The 18364-nt window shown below is 37.6% G+C and overlaps 1 pseudogene; it reads left to right on the top strand.

Moving 5' to 3' along the window:
- Positions 1 to 1841: 1841 nt before the first annotated feature.
- LOC101617038 overlaps positions 1842 to 18364 on the top strand; it is a 28821-nt pseudogene continuing 12298 nt past the window's right edge.

The following is an 18364-nucleotide window of genomic DNA, read 5'->3' as shown; positions in this document are numbered from 1 at the left end:
ATGTATTTTGTGGTTTTCCTGCTTATTTCCCCCACAGCTACTTTGGTTTGGTTACTACACTGAATCTTACCCAAAAGTCCTAAACATTTAATTCATATGTGTACTTATTTGCAGAAAACTTAAGTGGTGATTATTTTGCCAGTGGGTGGTTGGTTAAGTGACATTATTATGTAATGCATATACTGTAAACATTTGAATAGAAAGCAAATCAGTTTCTTCTGAGGCACTATTAACACTATATAGACTTAAAATTTGATTTCATGATTGTAAAGGTGCTGTAAATGCATTTGCACACTGTGATAGATGTGATGAGATGAACTGTTCAATCTGTAGCAAAAAGAAATGTAATTGTCATTAAAATCCTTTCACTCTATATTGTATCAGAATTTTTATAGAATCAAAACATTAAATAGTGATACATAATAGCACACAACATAAGGCAGCTTCTTCATAAAATTTGGAGTAAACACACTCACAAACATATCGTGTAATGAAAAGAGTAAGCCTACATACATACACACATATGTGTATACATTATATGGACATATATAATGTAAACTAATATTTCACGCACATAATATATATTTACATATTAATCCTTGCACTAATGATATGCCTATTGACACTCTGGTGGTTTGATTCAAGTGTCTCCCATAAACGTAGGTGTTCTGAATGCTAGGTTCCCAGCTGATGGATATTTGGCAATTAATGTCTCCTGGAGGGAATATATTGTTGGGGGCAGGCTTATGGGTGTTATAGCCAGTTTCCCAATGCCAGTGTTTGACGCACTCTCCTGTTGCTGTTGTCCACCTTATGTTGGCCAGGGGGTGATGTCCATCCTCTGCTCATGCCATCATTTCCCCCTGCCATTGTGGAGCTTCCCCTCGAGCCTGTAAGCCAAAATAAACCTCTCTTTCCCAGAAGTTGCTCGTGGTTGGGTGATTTCTACCAGCAATATGAACTGGACTGTAACACACTCCTACCTATAATATCATGCTTTTTACTTTTCTTTTCTCCAAAACATGTTTTGAATTTCGCTTCTTCCCTTCACAATAAACTTGGCAGTTTAAAGCAACTACTTTTTAAAGAAGTATTTAATATATGTATTTATTTTAGAGAGAGCTAGAAAGGGGGGGGTGAGAGAGAGAGAGAGAGAATGGGCACACCAGGTTCTCTAGCCACTGCGAGTGAACTCCAGATGGATGTGCCACCTTGTGCATTGGATTTATGTGAGTACTGGGTAATCTAACCTTGATCCTTAGGCTTTGCAAGCAAGCACTTAAGCACTAAGCCATTTCTCCAGCTCCTAGAAAAGCTTTTCTTTTGTTTTTCAAGGTAAGGTCTTTCTCTAGCCTAGGCTGACCTGGAATTTACTATGTAGTTTCAGGGTGGCCTTGAACTCACAGCAATTCTCCTCACTCTGCCTCCCAAGTGCTGGAATTAAAGGTGTGTGCTGCCATGGCTGGTTTCAAAATAACTTTTTGAAACAACAACTTGACCTATGGAATCCATCAGGACCTAATATAACTAAAAAGTCTAATTTTTCTAATAATGTAACATAGGCTTTGGATGTATATGTATTACAGGGGAAATACGAATTAAGAGTGGGTAATAGGTTGAATTTAGAATAATCTTCCCCAAGGAAAGGAGAGGTCTTTGTGGATTAGTCCATAAGAGGAGAGAGTCTGTGGATGCTTAATATGTTTCAGTAAATAATGAGTGTTGTACACCTTTACATAATTTCACTTCCTTCTATTAATGTAAAATATTTACAATATTTCTATAATGTAGTTAGAAAGCAAATAAGTCTTCTTAGGATATAAAGAAAAAAAAAGTGCTAGATGTTTTGTGAAGATGAGTGTAAAGGAGAAGTAGAGGATGGTGATGGGAATGGAGATATCTCCATGTGGTTAAACAGGAGTTTAAGAAGTCCCCATCAGAACTCACACTCCTTCGCCTTTGGTACTCAAGTGAGAGGAGATAAGAATCAGGAGAACAAAGGCTACAATATGTATGTAGGAGTGTGGACATAATGATGACCCAGCCTCTGATGGACATTCTGCCTGACCTTGGCTTTTACAGATCTGGGATGGTCAAGGGAATGATGGGGAACATAATGTTGCACTGAATGATAACAGTCCTTCTCCTTTTACTTTTAGTGCCAAAATTTTAAATATAATGTCACAATTGTTCTATAGTATCAAGGAAGAAGAGAGTAGTCTTAAAATATGCTTGGGGGAATAATTCTCACCCCTTAAAGACTGGGATATGGTAGTGTGTTGTTGTTGTCATTGTTTTATTGTTTTTGATGCTTGCAGTGTTGGGCATAAAACTCAGGAACATGCACTTGTTTTAGTCCTACTCTCTTATCTTTGTATTGGTGGAGAAAAATCAGAGTGTGGAAAGAAATTTGTTCTTCACAAGCAAATATATACAAGATCCTAAATTAATCATCCAAAGTCATGTGTGTGATAACAGGAGTAATTCATGCTCATTATACAAACTTTATGATGACATCTTTTGGATTTTACATTATAACTAATTATTACCTAATGATTTGATTGAATGTCATAAGGAAACATTTTTATGACCAAAAGGAGTTATGTAACCTGTAATGGGGAATGTTTTCTCTCTTTCTCTCCCTCTTAATTCCTTCTTTTTTCTTTCTGCCTTTTTTTTTTTTTTTTTTTGCATGTGTATATGTGTGAATAGTATATGTGGCAGTTGTGTGTGTGTGTATGGTTCAGTGTGTGCACTTCTGTGTGTAAACATGTGTGTGTCCCTTGGCCATGTTTTCAGAGGCCAAGGTAAGTGTCAGGGGTCATCCTCTACCACTTGTCTCTATGTTTCCTTGAGGTAGAGTCTCTCACTGAGCCTGGAGCTATTGCTATTTGCTCAGACAGGCTGACCAGCAACCTCAGTGATACTTGTTTCTCTTCGCCCACAGGACCAGGTTTATAGGCACCCATGCCTATGCTCAGTAGTTCACGTGGGTACTATACAATTGAACTGTGGAGAGTCCAGTCCTGATCCATCATGGCAAGCACTCTTACTCACTGAACCCATTCCCCAGCATGTGAATATTCTTCCTATGATTCCAATACTCACCAAGTTCAGATTATTTGTATACTTATATATTTATATGCCTTAATGTGATTTCTAACTCTATTTAAAATAAATATGTTTTTAAAGGTTTTGGAGTTTTTATTGATAACTTCCGTAATTATAGCTAGTAAACCATTATAATTTCTTCCCCTCTCACTTTCCCCTTTGCAACACCACTCTCCATCATATCCTCTCCCCAACTCTATTAAATATTATTATGTTTTACTCCGAGGCTGTACAATAAATACAGTATCAACCATGTAACTTACATGTGTTTTGATTTTTATGTACTTAATTATTTCTATTTTTGTTCAGATTAACTGTATCCAAAATGAGAAACAACACTGATGAAGAAAGTCACAAAACCTTTTTCTAATGACATCTGCAATAAGATTTGTGGATGTTCCATAGTTTCCAAGTGAATACCATAGGCTTATGTGAAAGGTAATTGCATTGTGCTTGTTTGCAAGTTCTGATATTTTATACAATATTTTTTCTCTTAAAATAATATTGAATTTAGGTTTCCCTTACATACATCCACACTGCAGGTTCAAAATGCCAATGTCATTAAAAAGGAATGGGCACAGGGCTTTTCTTAAGGTGTTTGCTTGCAAACCCTAAGGACCCAGGTATGACTCCTTAGTACCCAGGAAAGCCAGATTCACATGGTTGCACATGTGTCTGGAGTTCCTTTGCAGTGGCTCCAAGTCCTGGTGTACCCATTTCCTCCCTCTCTCACTCTCTCTCTCTCTCAAACAAATAAGCAAAAATAAAAATAGATTTAAAAAGGGGAGGGACATGTAGGGATGGAAGAACACAAAACTCTTGGTATAAAATTTAGTGAAATTCAAATAAAAAATTTTTTATTATGGTATCAAGTTAATTGTGTGTTCTTGATCATTATACTAGAGTTATATATGGCATCAGTGTGACGGATGTAAGTAGATTTTTGTATTTTTTGCATGTTAAAGATAAAATGTAGGGCCTGGGGTAACACCACCTTCCTCACGGGACTCAGAACGCTGTGGGCCCTGGAGAAATATGGTGGTGCTCAGGAGAGACAGCCAGATGCCAGTGTTCATTGCCTCCCAGCCCCAGTCCTGTACTGTACCCTTTCCTCCCTCCCTCCCTCTCTTCCTTCCTCTTTCTTTCTTTCTTTCTTTCTTTCTTTCTTTCTTTCTTTCTTTCTTTCTTTCTTTCTCTCTCTCTCTCTCTCTCTCTCTCTCTCTCTCTTTCTCTCTCTCTCTCTCTCTCCCTCCCTCCCTCCCTCCCTCCTTCCTTCCTTCCTTCCCCCTCTCTCTTCTCTTTCCTTCCCTTCCTTCCCTTCCTTCCCTTCCTTCCCTTCCTTCCCTTCCTTCCCTTCCTTCCCTTCCTTCCCTTACCTCCCTTCCCTCCCTCCCCTCTTTCTTTCTTCCTTTCTTTCTTTCTTTCTTTCTTTCTTTCTTTCTTTCTTTCTTTCTTTCTTTCTTTCTTTCTTTCTTTCTTTCTTTCTTTCTTTCTTTCTTTCTTTCTTTCTTTCTTTCTTTCTTTCTTTCTTTCTTTCTTTCTCTATATTGATCCAGGTTAGGCCAAAGCCATTGCTTTTGAAGTTGTTAAAGACTTTTGGTGCACAGTAAGAAACTTCCACTATGAAAGAGAGCCGTGAAACTCTGGCAGGTCCGGGGGTGAGAACGGCTGTCCTCGGGAAGGCGGGAGTGGTCCAAAGGACCATGCGAGAGCTGCAAGAGAGAAGCCTTCATCCTCAGAGCCGGCTCACAGACCGTTGCCTCTTCTAGAAGGAGAACCATTAGTGAGACAGAGGCACACTCAGACGACCTAACTGTTGAAGACGGAGAAGGCGCCCAATTCCCTTTCCTTTGGTGAAAGCCTGGCTCTGTGTGTGTGAAACGGGGACTCTGCTGTGAAGGAAGCAGTGGCCACGGGACCACAGAGGCCCCCTCAAGTCAGGCTCTTGATGATGGTGTAGGCGGACATTCGGGTGATTGCTTGGATCAAGATTCAGTTTCCGATCAATTTAGTGTAGAATTTGAAGTTGAATCTCTTGGTTCGGAAGATTAGCGTTAGTGAAGAAGGAAAAGAACTCTCAGATGAAGATCATGAGGTTTGTCGAATCCTAGTGTGTCAGGCAGGGCAGAGAGATGCAGCCTCATTTGAAGAGGATCCTGAAATTTCTTTAGCGGACTGTGGGAGGTGCACTTCCCGTAATGACATGAAGCCTCCACTCCCACCGCATTGCAAAAGATGTCAGGCCCTTAGTGAGAACTGGCTTCCAGATGAGCGGGAGTCTTTGAAAAAGCCAAACTAGAAAACTCAGCTCAAACAGAAGAGTGCTTGGGTGTGCCAGATGGTAGAAAAACTACAGTGCCGATTCAGAGAGGCATGCCCTGAGGAAAATGATATCTATTCACACAAGCCACCCAGTGCCACAAAAGAGAGGGACATTCTCAGCCTTCGCCTTCCAGCAGCATGACTTTTAGCAAGCAGCCAAGAAGACTTGAGAGAGGTGGGGAAGGAAGAAACACCAGACAAGGAAGAAAGCATGGAGTCTAGTTTCCCCCTTGATGCCATTGAACCTTGTGTGATTTGCCAAGGTCACCCTAAAAACGGTTGTGTTGTTCAAGGCAAAACAGGCCATCTTATGTCATTCTGCACATGTGCAAAGAAACTAAAGAAAGGAACCAGCCCCGCCCAGGGTACAGACAGCCCATTCACAAGAGTGTGTCCAGTGCCTCAGCTAGCCACCTTCCCAGAAAACAGAGTTCTGTATTTCTTAACTACGTAACCGGAGAAGTTTAGACAACATGGGTTTTACTTTTACTTATATATCAAGGAAAGGAAAACCTTAGCCTATGTAAATTTATTTGTAGTATAATTTACCCTCCTTGGGAGTAATAATTATAAATATGCCTTTTAGGAAAATTTCACTTTTGTTTCTATTATGTTTGGGTTTTAATGTAATTTCCATGGGCTGGATAGCTCATCTTTCATCCTTACCCTTTATATTTTAAGTAATTTCTACTTACATGAGAGGTATCTTGTTATACTTTTAAATTTAAGTAGTACATATAATTTATTAAGTACCTTTCATGTAAGGAATAAAAGGATGTGTGAAGGTTTGAACATTTAAATTTTGGACACTGTGACACTCTTTAGTTTCTTTTAAAAGTTGTGAGTTATATGTGGTGTTATGTAAGCAGAAGCATGCATATTAGTTTCTAGAAAGCCTCATTGCTATATGTAGTGTGGGATAGGTGATACTTTCAGTTGAAAACACTTTATTGGGCTTAGTTATGTGGTTTCTCACAGTCAATAGACTTGTGCTTTAGGACAATTTTAAAAACCACTGCCTTCTGAAAGACTAATTCAGAAATTTGAGAAACAACTATTCATTTTAAAACACAAATGTTATTCTAAGATGACTTCTCTAAGTAGATTAGCCTGTTGATACATAATTAAATAAGAATTTTGAGCATAATAGTGAAAATGACCCTTGATTTAAGGCCCAGTTATTTTTCTCCTATAAATAACATTTATATATGTTAACGTATGGAAATAAAATTAACTGGACTGTAAGTTCAGAGTAATGGAAAGATAATTTTGTATTAATGGTACACTGTTGGTTTAAATTTCAAAAACAGAGCCAGGCGTGGAGGCACATGCCTTTAATCGCAGCACTTGGGGGCAGAGGTAGGAGGATCTCAGAGAGTTTGAGGCCACCTTGAGACTACATAGTGAATTCTAGGACAGCCTGAGCTAGAGTGACACCCTACCTCAAAAAGCCAAAAAACCAAAAAACCAAAAAATAAAAATAAAAAAATCAGAAACAAAAGCAATCTCCCCATCATAACTTGACAAACAATGGAAGGAACCAGTACTTGAGCTTGGGCAGTCTTAAAACTGAAGGCTTATTCATTTGGAAATTTATAGTACTGAGTCTTATTGTATGTCCTTATGGATTACTAATGTTGTCTAAAATTTCAAGTTATATATATAATGTATATGTGTGTGTTATATATATATATATTATATATATATAATTTATATAGTATGTGTAACATATATTATATATATTATTTATTTATTTGCAAATAAATAATATTAAGTATTTTTTAAAATGATAAAATATAAATAACAGGCTGGAGAGATGGCTTACTGGTTAAGTGTTTGCCTGTGAAGCCTAAGGTCCCCAGTTCGAGGCTCAATTCCCTAGGATCCATGTTAGCCAGATGCACAAGGGGGTGCAAGTATCTGGAGTTCATTTGCAGGGCTGGAGGCCCTGGCACACCCATTCTCTCTCTCTGCCTCTTTCTCTGTCAGTCTGTTGCTCTCAAATAAATAAATAAAATAAATAAAAATAAACAAAAAATGTAAATAGCTAGATTTAAGTACTCAGACAACAGTCTTGGCCTGAAGCCATGCAGTAAATTATTTTAAAAATCTTTATGGTTTTTATCATCCTCAAAGAAAGCCATTAGAAATTACTAAAATGCATGCTTTTATTTTTAGAATGAACTTTAGTTGCAAGAAATACTTTTAACCAAATTTGTGTGTGAGTCAAAAATATTACAAATATAATTTGAAAGGTAGTCTTGTATAACTAGGGAATTTAGCGATGTAACAGCCTCAAAACCACAGGGAAATGAGGTGTTTTTATTCACATGTGCTGAGCAGAGTTGCTGATGGAAGATAGACACAGAGAAATCTGGGGAGTTGGGCAGGAGAGATGGCTTAGTAGCTCAGGTGCTTGCTTACAAAGCAAAAGGACCCAGGTTTGATTCACCAGGACCCATGTGAGCCAGATGCACAAGGTAGCATGTGCATCTGGAGTTCATTTTACAGTGGTTAGAGGCGCTGGTATGGCTATTCCCTCTCTCTCTCTCTCTGTCTCTCTCTAACCCCTTCAAATAAATAAATAAAAATAAAGTGTTAATGAAAAAAGAAATCTGGGGAGTTAATAAGGAAAATATTCAGAAATAGATGAATGTTGGAGAGAGCAGAGCTGAGATACTCCTCTCCAGTGTGAATTTTGGGTGGACATCTGAGGAAGACTTAGTTTGTTCTAGAGAGAATTTTTAAAAACATTTTACAATATAGTTATTTATTAAATGTCTGTTGGTACTTGGTCTAACATAAGACTTTCTTTGAGGAAATCAAAGTTATACAACTGTGTACTATAGAGTATGCTGAAGGATCTATGCTAAGTTTTTCTTAAGAATCTTATATCTTTCCTAGCCATGAACACTTTGTTCACTGTATAAGAGAGAAAGGGGAGGATCGGGTTAACTAGTAATCTTATACTTGCTCACACAATCAGTAAAAATTTGAATTGAGATTCAACTGAGGCCTGCCTCACTGTAAATTCTTGTGCTTACTATCACATACATTGCCACTGTAGCCGTGACATTATACTTTGACCACAATCATCTTTCCACTGTAACTATCCACGATAGAAAGTATCCATACAAGGTGGCTAATTTATCAAAAATATTTTACAAGTCAACTTTCTATGCAATTTTTAAATAAGTATTGCTTCACACAAGTTAAATAATGTTACACAAGAGAAAACACATGTAGCCTCAAAATATCTCCTCACCCAATCTACCATTTGCCCATTATCTTCTTCAACAATCAAAAGAAATTTACTTAACATGTGGAGAGCCCTCCATTTTGCTGGAAGGGAGACCCCACCTTTGGTACTAAAATTATCTCATAACAATATATGGTTTCTGGGTACAGCATCATGCACCCCCACAGAATGCTTCTGCTCAAACATTTTTAAAAATTTATTTTTATTATATGTGGACATACTTGGTATGTAAAGAACACAGGGTGGTACCATCCTTTCCCTCCTCCCTGGCCCTTTTGCAAAGGGGCTCTCCTCCTTGGGGATGCAGGTCATGCATTGTGGGGTGGATATCTGGTATGGAGGATAGGCAATGTCTCTGTGCATAATGTTCCAACTTGTGGCTCTAACAATCTTCCTGTCCCCTCTTCTGCAAAATCTCTGAACCATACTGGTAGCATTTTAAGCGATGGGCACTTAGGAGCCTCTGGATCTCTGGTTTGGTAGGTACTAAGTGTCCTCAGTGTCTTTCTACTTCACCCTTGTGCTGATATCACGTTCACAGAGAAAGCAGGACTCTTGTTCATTTCCCCAATTCCTGTGTGGTTTCAGTTGGTGTCTGGTTGAAATGCTATGGGTCATTTATCTCCACAGGTCCCACTCACATCTGAAAAAGAGAAGCAGATTCTCCAATGGAGAGTGAAGTCAGCACAGGTTAAATGGGATTAGCAATATTAATTTAGAGAGAATTTAGTGGGTGTTGATTGCCTTCCATCAACCTTCTCTCAGCTTACTCTTTGTTTTAACCTTTCTTTGTCTACATATTATGTCTCCACTGAAATTCTTATCTAAACCCTTATGCCAGGTGTTTTTCAATCTTATCTGTTCATATTCCCCCATGAACATCCTGTCAGGATGATGGAAAACATTCTGACCCTGTCTGTTGTTACATTTGATAAACTTGTAGAAAAAACACTATGGTTGTCAGAGTTACTGAAAGATATGAAAAACTAGGCTTATTTTCATCTCTTAGATAAGTGATGGAATTGTAAGCCCACCCAAAATCGTGCAACTAGTTACATGGTACACTGGGTGGAGTGAATTACTTAAATTGTTCAGTACATCATGCCTCAGCATTCCTAGCAGGACCTGACTTGCACCTGTTCAGCTTATTCACGCACCAGAAAATGCTACTTATGGCCAACTCCACTCTCAAGTATTGCACAATGCCCTACTCATAGACAGTGGAGCAATTATTTCTGTTCACAGTGTCAAAAAGTAACTTTTTTTCTAGGCGGGAGGGAGTCAACCAAGACTCATACATTCTTCCTATTTGTATGTGCCAAACAACTGTAATTGCAGAAAGCAATGTCTGATTAGTTTTCATCTCGGTTTTTAATTGAGCAGTTTGGTGGTCTAATGATTTTACTTTTGAAACTCATAAAATGCATAGGCTAAAGTAGCTTGGACCTTTCCCCCTGTTCTTCTCTTCCATGTTCCCATTATTTATAATGAGTCTTCCCAGAAAACTTTCAGTGTGTTCCTCAGTGACTGCATGGACACGCCAAAGCAGGCGAGATAATCAACTCCAGGCTGGGACTGCTTGGCGGTGCCAACAAGCTACTCATGACTCCAGCAGATGTTTCTGCTTTGGGGGGCCAACAGAAATTTTATAGGGTTTTTCCTCCCTCTCAGGGAAAATTGCCAGAACAGTCAAGAAATGGGAAATATATAGGCCTGCTCACATTTCCAAGTTGGAAGGAATATTATATCCTGTAAAAGGAATCTTAGAAGAATTTCTGAAGACACCATCTCACAATAACTATGTAAAATGTTCACCAGGAAAATGAGGAACCAAGAAAGGCTTACTTGCGTCAGATTTCTCTGTATATTGAAAATTGTGGGAATGTTAGAATAATTAGAAATGATATCCATTTATGGTAAAAGTGCACCTGGGAGTTAATAAGAACCCCCCCCCCCCCACACACACACCAACAGCATATGCAGAAAGGAATAAAATGAAAAAGGAAAGGAAAAAAGACCCAGATGTAGAACTCTGATTTTCTGCCTCTTTAGCTTTTTTGGCTATCTCTTAAATTAAGTGAATTGTGACTCCACTGAAGGTAAGGATGTGTGCAGGTCTATGTCTTTTATTATTTTTAACTATGTGATACATAGTATAGTTTTACTGCTGAAAATAAGTAATCAGTAAAACACAACAACAAAAAAACAACAACAACAAAAAACAGTCTTGAGTTAGAAGATTTGAGACTTCCAGCTACTTTGGATTAATCAATTTGAATTTGATGTTCCTTTGGATCTCAAGACAAGGGCTGTGTGAAGTACCATGTGAATAAACATCAGAGAGAACTTGTCACATGAAATCCATGTGAAGGAATCCAAGAAGTGCATATATAGTTCTCATCCTGCAAGTTGAAAGCCCCACTTTTGGAATGAAGTCAGCCATGAGTGAAGGAGAAAAGCCTTCTAATCCACTCATCTGGTTAATGTCACAGGAGTAATGAGGAATGGTTTGGTTTGAAGAACAGGGTGGCTCTGGTTCTCCCCATCCTACTGTACTGCAACTCTCTGCACAGAGTGAGAAACTTTAAGCAAAACCACTCAGATAACTCTAAGGTAGGTCTTTCTTTTTTGATACTGCATGTTTAAAGTCATGCTTTAGTGATGAACACTGAGAATATGATTGACAAGTAAAAGTAGCCAATCCCATCTGGTTAATCATCCAGATCTTATAATTGTTCCCAGCTTTTGCTTCATGTGCTTGACAGAAATAAAAGTATTTGACATGATCCTGCTAAGGAATAGTAGGATTGAGGAAACATGTCATAAATCTATAACTATTCTGACAGGACAATGTCCATTTTAAAATCCATTAGCTGTTTTATAGTGTATAATGGATGTGCTAATTAAAGTCCTAGCAAACCTATATGAAGCTCTTTGTGAACTCTGAGAAGAAACCACCTCAACCTGTTATAAGCTTTATAACAGTCCATACTTTTTAATGTAGTCCAAATTACCTAGTTTATTACTTCACCTAAGACATGAAGGGTGAATAATATTTAAATTAATTTGAGAGGGAATAGTCTGCCAAATGAAGAACAACATGTAGAAATATCTGAGGTTAAAAGAATTAAAGACTAAAATCAATACAAATCAATAATATATACATTGTGTTATTTGTATGGTATGGAAGGAGATTAAATGGGTGCATTTTTTTTGAAGATGATATTCAAAAGTTGAGTTCAAAGTAGCCAGTTACAAGATTGTTCCTAATATGATATGTGAGGATGTGGCAGGGAGGACTAGAAAGAAGCTTTTGGAGACAGAAGATACTTCAAATTTATTAACTGATTAACTTGGTCATTGAGAATATGGGACAGTGATGAAGATGGAAATTCCTGGTTTGGACAATTGGTTGGATAAGATCTGTAGGTTTGGAAAGAAATATGGATCCCTTCTTATTGTATCTCACCAAAGCACAATGATTTCTACATATCCCAAGCATGCATGTGTGCTGTAACCCAGGCCATGCATTTTCTTCTCTTCACTTACATACCATTAGTGCAATAATCAATGGGCATCTGAGAGGGCTTATTGCTAGTTAGTGTCTTGCTCCATGGCCTGACCATGGTTTCCTCAGTCTCCTGAGCATAGAAGTTACTACTGCTGTTATGTAATGGCCAGAATGCAGAATGAGGGCAATTACTGATGAAATGTGGAAGTGACCTCTGATCTGCACTGTTGCCACAGATCAAGTCAACATGGGCTTTAAGACAGTGTGACATTGTTGGCTATCTGCCTTTTTGTTCGAATTCCATCAGTACTTCACAATTACAAACTGAAATGTCATCTCATTCCTTCCACTGTATTTGCCATCTTCATCTCTTCCTATATTAACTTTGAATTTCATTCTACCCAGATGAAAACACCAAAGCAGTATGCACACGTGGATATATATTTAAAAAAATGTCCAAAGTGAGCACTTGGAAAACCCATTTCAGCAGAGAGCAAGAACATGGATTTCACTTTTTACTTTGGGGCACTCTGCTAAAGTATTAACCATATTGGATCTGTCCCAAGCTATCAAGGAAGAGGAGTCCCTGCAGGCAAAGAGTGAAAAGCAACTAGGGTACTGCTGTTGACTAAGTTAGTGAGGGAATCAGGATTAAAGAATTAACTTCCCTGACTGTCTAATGTTATTCCTCCCAAAGTCAGAGCAAGTATCAGCAATGTTTACCTTATTCCTCTGGAGTCCAGATACTTTCTACTCTCTGCAATAGCAAAAACTCTCCCCAGTGAAGCTGATTATATCCAGTAGGAAAGGAGCAATCTGTGCTAGTATTTTGGGGTTTCTCCTTAGCTAAAAATTAACTAGCTGATAGAATTTTAGTCATTCATGATACTTTATGTGACAATTTATACTCCTTTATAATTGCATATGCAACAAATTTCCATAAATTCCTTCAAAAGATTCTGTTTTCCTGAGACAACTATGCAATAATATGAGCTTTCTCCCCCTTTAAAGGTGTTTGAATGTGATATGTAATACAGAATCTTTTTTGGTATGTACACAGAATTTTCCTGGAAGAAAGATTGTTCACATAATATACGTTCTTTCTTTTTACCTTTTGTCCTGTCAATGTTATTCTAAACGGAAGGGTGAAAGGGTTAATGGATCCTAAACCTAAGGTGGCAAGAACACATGTGTTGAAAACTGGCATAGCTGAGAAAATACCAGGGCTCTGTAACAATAGGTGGGGGCTGCCTCCTCCAACTGAACCATCTGGCCGCCAAGTCATACCTGGACTTCTTTATGCTTCTTCTGTCTTCTGACCCTTCCTTTCTTAATGCTGCTGTTCAAGTTCAAACAAGTGTTGTGAGAGAAGCAGATGGACTCCACTCACACTGGGGAAGAGCCAGCAAGACATAATGCAAAGTTGTCCTTTTTGACCCTGAGGTGACTGCAGACATGATCAAAAGAGCTCTTTGCCTCCAGGGAGGAGAGATAATGCAGCCTATTGCTGGCTGGAAACTTCCTACCACAGACAGCCAGTTCAGCTGTGGTTTGTGAGGAAAGTCCTCAGAGGGTGTGCTGAAGCCATCAAACCCATATCCCCTGGAATGCCTCCTGGGATTCCAACCCTGGCCAGAGAACAGAAATAAAGTAGCGGTTTCCAGCAATTTACAGTTCTTCTCAATACGAGATGGAAAATGCGTGAAGACATTTTAGTTCAGTTGGCCCCTTGCTTGAAGACTTTAGAGATGTTTCCATTGCTGCTGACGACATCCTGTGCTTTCCTATGTAAAAGAATGCTCTACCATCTGAAACCTTTCAGGAATACTCTACATTCCAAGAAGATAAATCTCTCTTGTGTGAAACAGCAACATGTAATATTTATTGAAAATCTTAAAATGTCTTCCCAAATTAATATCTGATTCAAATGGGAGCCAAATGCACAGTCAAGAGTCAGGCTATATACACATATTCTATTCATAAATCTCTCCAAGAGAAGGGATTAAACAGCCCTTCACCTCTATCGGAAAAGTTTGAGAGGGCTATAAAAATGGAAATGTATTAACTACATATATGAAAATTTATATGTACACATAGTCGAGGTTAAATCAAGTACTGGGCCTAATGTAAAATGTAAGATACTCATCACTTTCTTGCTCCTTTGTGAGAGAATATGTTTTGGTGGAAGAACTTACTCAACATTTGATAAATATACTGATTTGACTGAGACATGAGAATGGCACAAGGAGAGGATTAATAGCGGCTATGAAAAACAAAGGTAGAACATTAGTTCACAGGAGTGAATCCAAATTTATTTTGTTGTTGTGTTTTTGAGGTAGAGTCTCACCATAGCCAGGTTGATTTTGAACTCTCTCTGTGGTTTCAAACTGGCCTTGAACTCACCAAAATCCTACCTCTGCTTCCCAAGTACTGGGATTAAAGTTGCATTCCACCATGGCTGGCCAACATGTTTTTATTTTAATTATATAGAATCTCTATAAATATGCTGTAATGATAAATCTCTGCAGAACAATGGGAGAAATTGTATCATGTAAACTGATAAAAATAAAAGATTGTTACAATTGGAAAAGGTTTAGTTACTCACTATGATTAAGACATTCTAAAAATTGATCAGCATTCCTATTTGGATTTATGTGTTTTAAGCTAGTAAAGTAATTTAGAGATTGCCTAGATCACATTATCATGTAGAAATAGTTTCCTGCATAAAACCGAACTATTTAGATCTGTGGTGCTTTCTCTGATCACTGAATACCTACCAAATATATTGCTATCTGAATTGCTATTGAATCTGTGCTACACTTGGCTACTCAATTATCTTATTAGTAATTCTAAGATAATACAACAGCATATCCTAAATGAGAATCATGTGCTATTAAATCCTAAATGAACTCTTAGATGTTGAGTAGTACTGTTATTATTATTTTTTGTAAAGAAAATTTACTTTATTTTTAACACCAACTTTTCTAGTTAATAGAAGGTTCTATTTTCCCTTGTTTTCTTATTCATAGCTTCTTCACACCTTTAAATTACTTGCCAAGCCCTTGAGGGCATTTGAGTTAGCAGCATGGCTTTATTATGTGACTTCAAATGTAATATGTCTTTTGATATTGTGCACTCTGAGAAATCACATAGAATTTCCTTGATTTTTCCCTAGCACCAATTAGCACAGTTTCTTACACAAATAGATATTTCTTTCATTTCTTTATCTAGCTCAAAAATATTTACTATGCCTTGGTTTTGTTGTACAGAATATATTAGTGAGAGAGAATAAGGGGAAAAAAAAAAGATAAACTCAGATTCCCCTTTTGTGTATTTTAATGGTGAAGTCAGGAATTCTGTTTATTGATGGATAAAATGTAGGTATAGGAAATATTTGCTGTCATACCTATATCTAGTAAGATGAAAAGTGCTGGGCTGAAGTATGTCAACAAAATTCATGTTGATTTTATCAGCCTTGGTATGTATTGCATGATTGAATTTGGAAATGGGGTCTTTAGAAATGTGGCTAAGATAAATGTGGACACTAATTTGACTTATGTCTTTATTAGGAGGGGAATTTAGACATAGGCCATGACAAAGGGCCATGTGAAGATATTAGAAATATCATCTGTAATAGAGGCCCCCCCCCCCCAGAATAAACCAACATTGCTAACACTGTGGTCTTAGATTTTCCGGTTTTCAGAATTGGGAAGAAATAAAGTGCTATTGTTTAAGCAACCCATTTGTACTGTGTTAGTAATAGATAATAGGATAGTTCGTTTCCCACATATCTAGTCTCAAGAGGCTTCGATGTAATGGCTGGACACAAAGCCTGATTGAAAAGAAATACCAGATCAATTATTTGAGAAACAGCTTTCAGCCTCATAGGTAAGCTGCTTGATGATGTAATTCACTGAAATCCTTTCCATTCCCATCTATGTTATATATAGTTTGGTATCAAAGTCCTGGATATACAAACCTGGACAAGTATGAGGATGCAGAGATAGGGGCATTTCGACTAGGATTCATTTTCAAAATTTTGTCTTAAGGAAATAATTGATTGCATACAAAGATTTAGCACCCCCCCCCAAGGTAATTATCTAAATAAGAGAATAAGATAAACCATTTGTACTCTGTACATATAATGGGACAGTATTGGATTATACTGAAAAATATTTTAAATATCAATTTTAGTAAAATGTTTCAAATTATATTCCTATTTTTTTTCAAAAAAACCAAACAATATAAATGGTAAGAAATTTACGTAGCAAAATATGCAGTGGTGATTATCTCTAGGTGACTATGTCAGAATATCTTTTCTTTTGAGTATGTATGTGTGGTGGGATTTGTGCATGGTCTGTACATGTTTCGTGTATGCTCATGTGTGTGCACATGTGCAAGCCCCCATGAATGTGTGACAAGGCTTGAAATACCAGGTGTCCTCTTCTGTTATTTTTACACTTTGTTTCTTCGAGATGAAATCTCTTCTTTTCAGTCATATTGGCTGATCAACAAGCCTCCTGAGAGTCTTCTGTCTTTGCTCCCATAGGATTGGGGATTCAGGTGTGGGTGGCTGCACACAGTTGTTCACGTGGGTACTGGGACTGAAGTAAGGCCCTAATGATTGTGGGACAACCATTCCTGCATGCTGAGCTATCTCTCCAGCCCAGGACACTTTTCTTCTGTCACTCACATAAAACAACTAATAATTCTCCAATATATATGCTATTTCAATCTGGAGAATAGCATCAAAATGTTGGCTTTCTAAGTAAAATTTTAAATGCCATAATTCTAGTATGTGATTACATACTTTGAGCAGATTGGCCACTGGAAAAAATTTAATTAAGGCAGTCTACATCTCAAAATATTATAGATGTTATGTCTTTGAAGATTGTAAATCTTAACTTCTAAATTCTGATTATATCAATATGTTCTAGATTTCTGCATTCAAAAATACTTGTGGAGCCGGGCGAGTTGGGGCACACCTTTAATCCCAGCACTTGGGAGGCAGAGGTAGGAGGATTGTCATGAGTTCAAGGCCACCTTGAGACTACAGAGTTAATTCCAGGTCAGCCTGGACCAGAGTGAGACCCTACCTCAAAACAAACAAACAAACAAACAAACAAACAAACAAAAATACTTGTGGAAACTCCAAGATGAACCCACTTATGAAACAGTAGATGTGATTCTATAGTCATGGTTGACAGGCATTTCTTACAGGTGAAAAAGCAGGTGCAGGTAATACGACATCCATGTTATCTTCTTATTGGGCTACTTCTCATATTCATAATGTTGCATTCCTTTCTTCATAAAGCAAAATGTTACATTTATTTCTTTTTGTTTATTTTTATTTATTTATTTGAGAGTGACAGACAGAGAGAGAAAGAGGGAGAGAGAGAGAAAAAGAGAATGGGCACACCAAGGCCTACAGCCACTGCAAATGAACTCTAGATGCGTGTGCCCCCTTGTGCATCTGGCTAACATGGGTCCTGGGGAATTGAGCCATGAGCCGGGGTCCTTAGGCTTCACAGGCAAGTGCTTAACCACTAAGCTATCTCTGCAGCCCCATGTATTTCTTAATCACCTTACAATATTAGACAACTGTTTCAATATACATCTACTTGGCACCTCTCATATGTTGAAACATGAGTTAAAGGTGAATAAAATATGATCCCTAAAATCCATAGAACCAAGTCTGATGATATAAAAAAAGAAAGGGTTATGATTATTATATGATTATAATGGGCATATCTTCTACAATCATATTGCATATCATAGTCTATTTCATTCAGAAACATCTATCCTATAGCCATATGTCACTTTCATTACTTCCCTCAAATTATCCATTTAATTATTCCAAAAAAAATCTTGTCCCACAACTAAATTAAAGAAATATTTTTGAGCAAAATGTTCTGCTATATCCACATATTATGGAACAATGAAAAAGCCTAACATGTTTTCATATAATCAAAATAAATCAAAGAATGTAGATGTAATAGAATAATTAAGAGAAATCATAGAAAACATTAATCCCACTTTTCTATGGAATGATTTTTTTTCTGTATGTGTATGGGTATACTGGTGCACACATGTGGAGACCAGGGGTCTAGAATGACGATACATGTCTTCTTTGAATGTACGGCAGCCACATGTGTTTGGGA

The sequence above is a fragment of the Jaculus jaculus genome, chromosome 4, assembly GCF_020740685.1.
Source record: "Jaculus jaculus isolate mJacJac1 chromosome 4, mJacJac1.mat.Y.cur, whole genome shotgun sequence".
Lineage (NCBI taxonomy): Eukaryota > Metazoa > Chordata > Mammalia > Rodentia > Dipodidae > Jaculus > Jaculus jaculus.
This window is presented reverse-complemented; position numbering and strand designations above follow the sequence as displayed.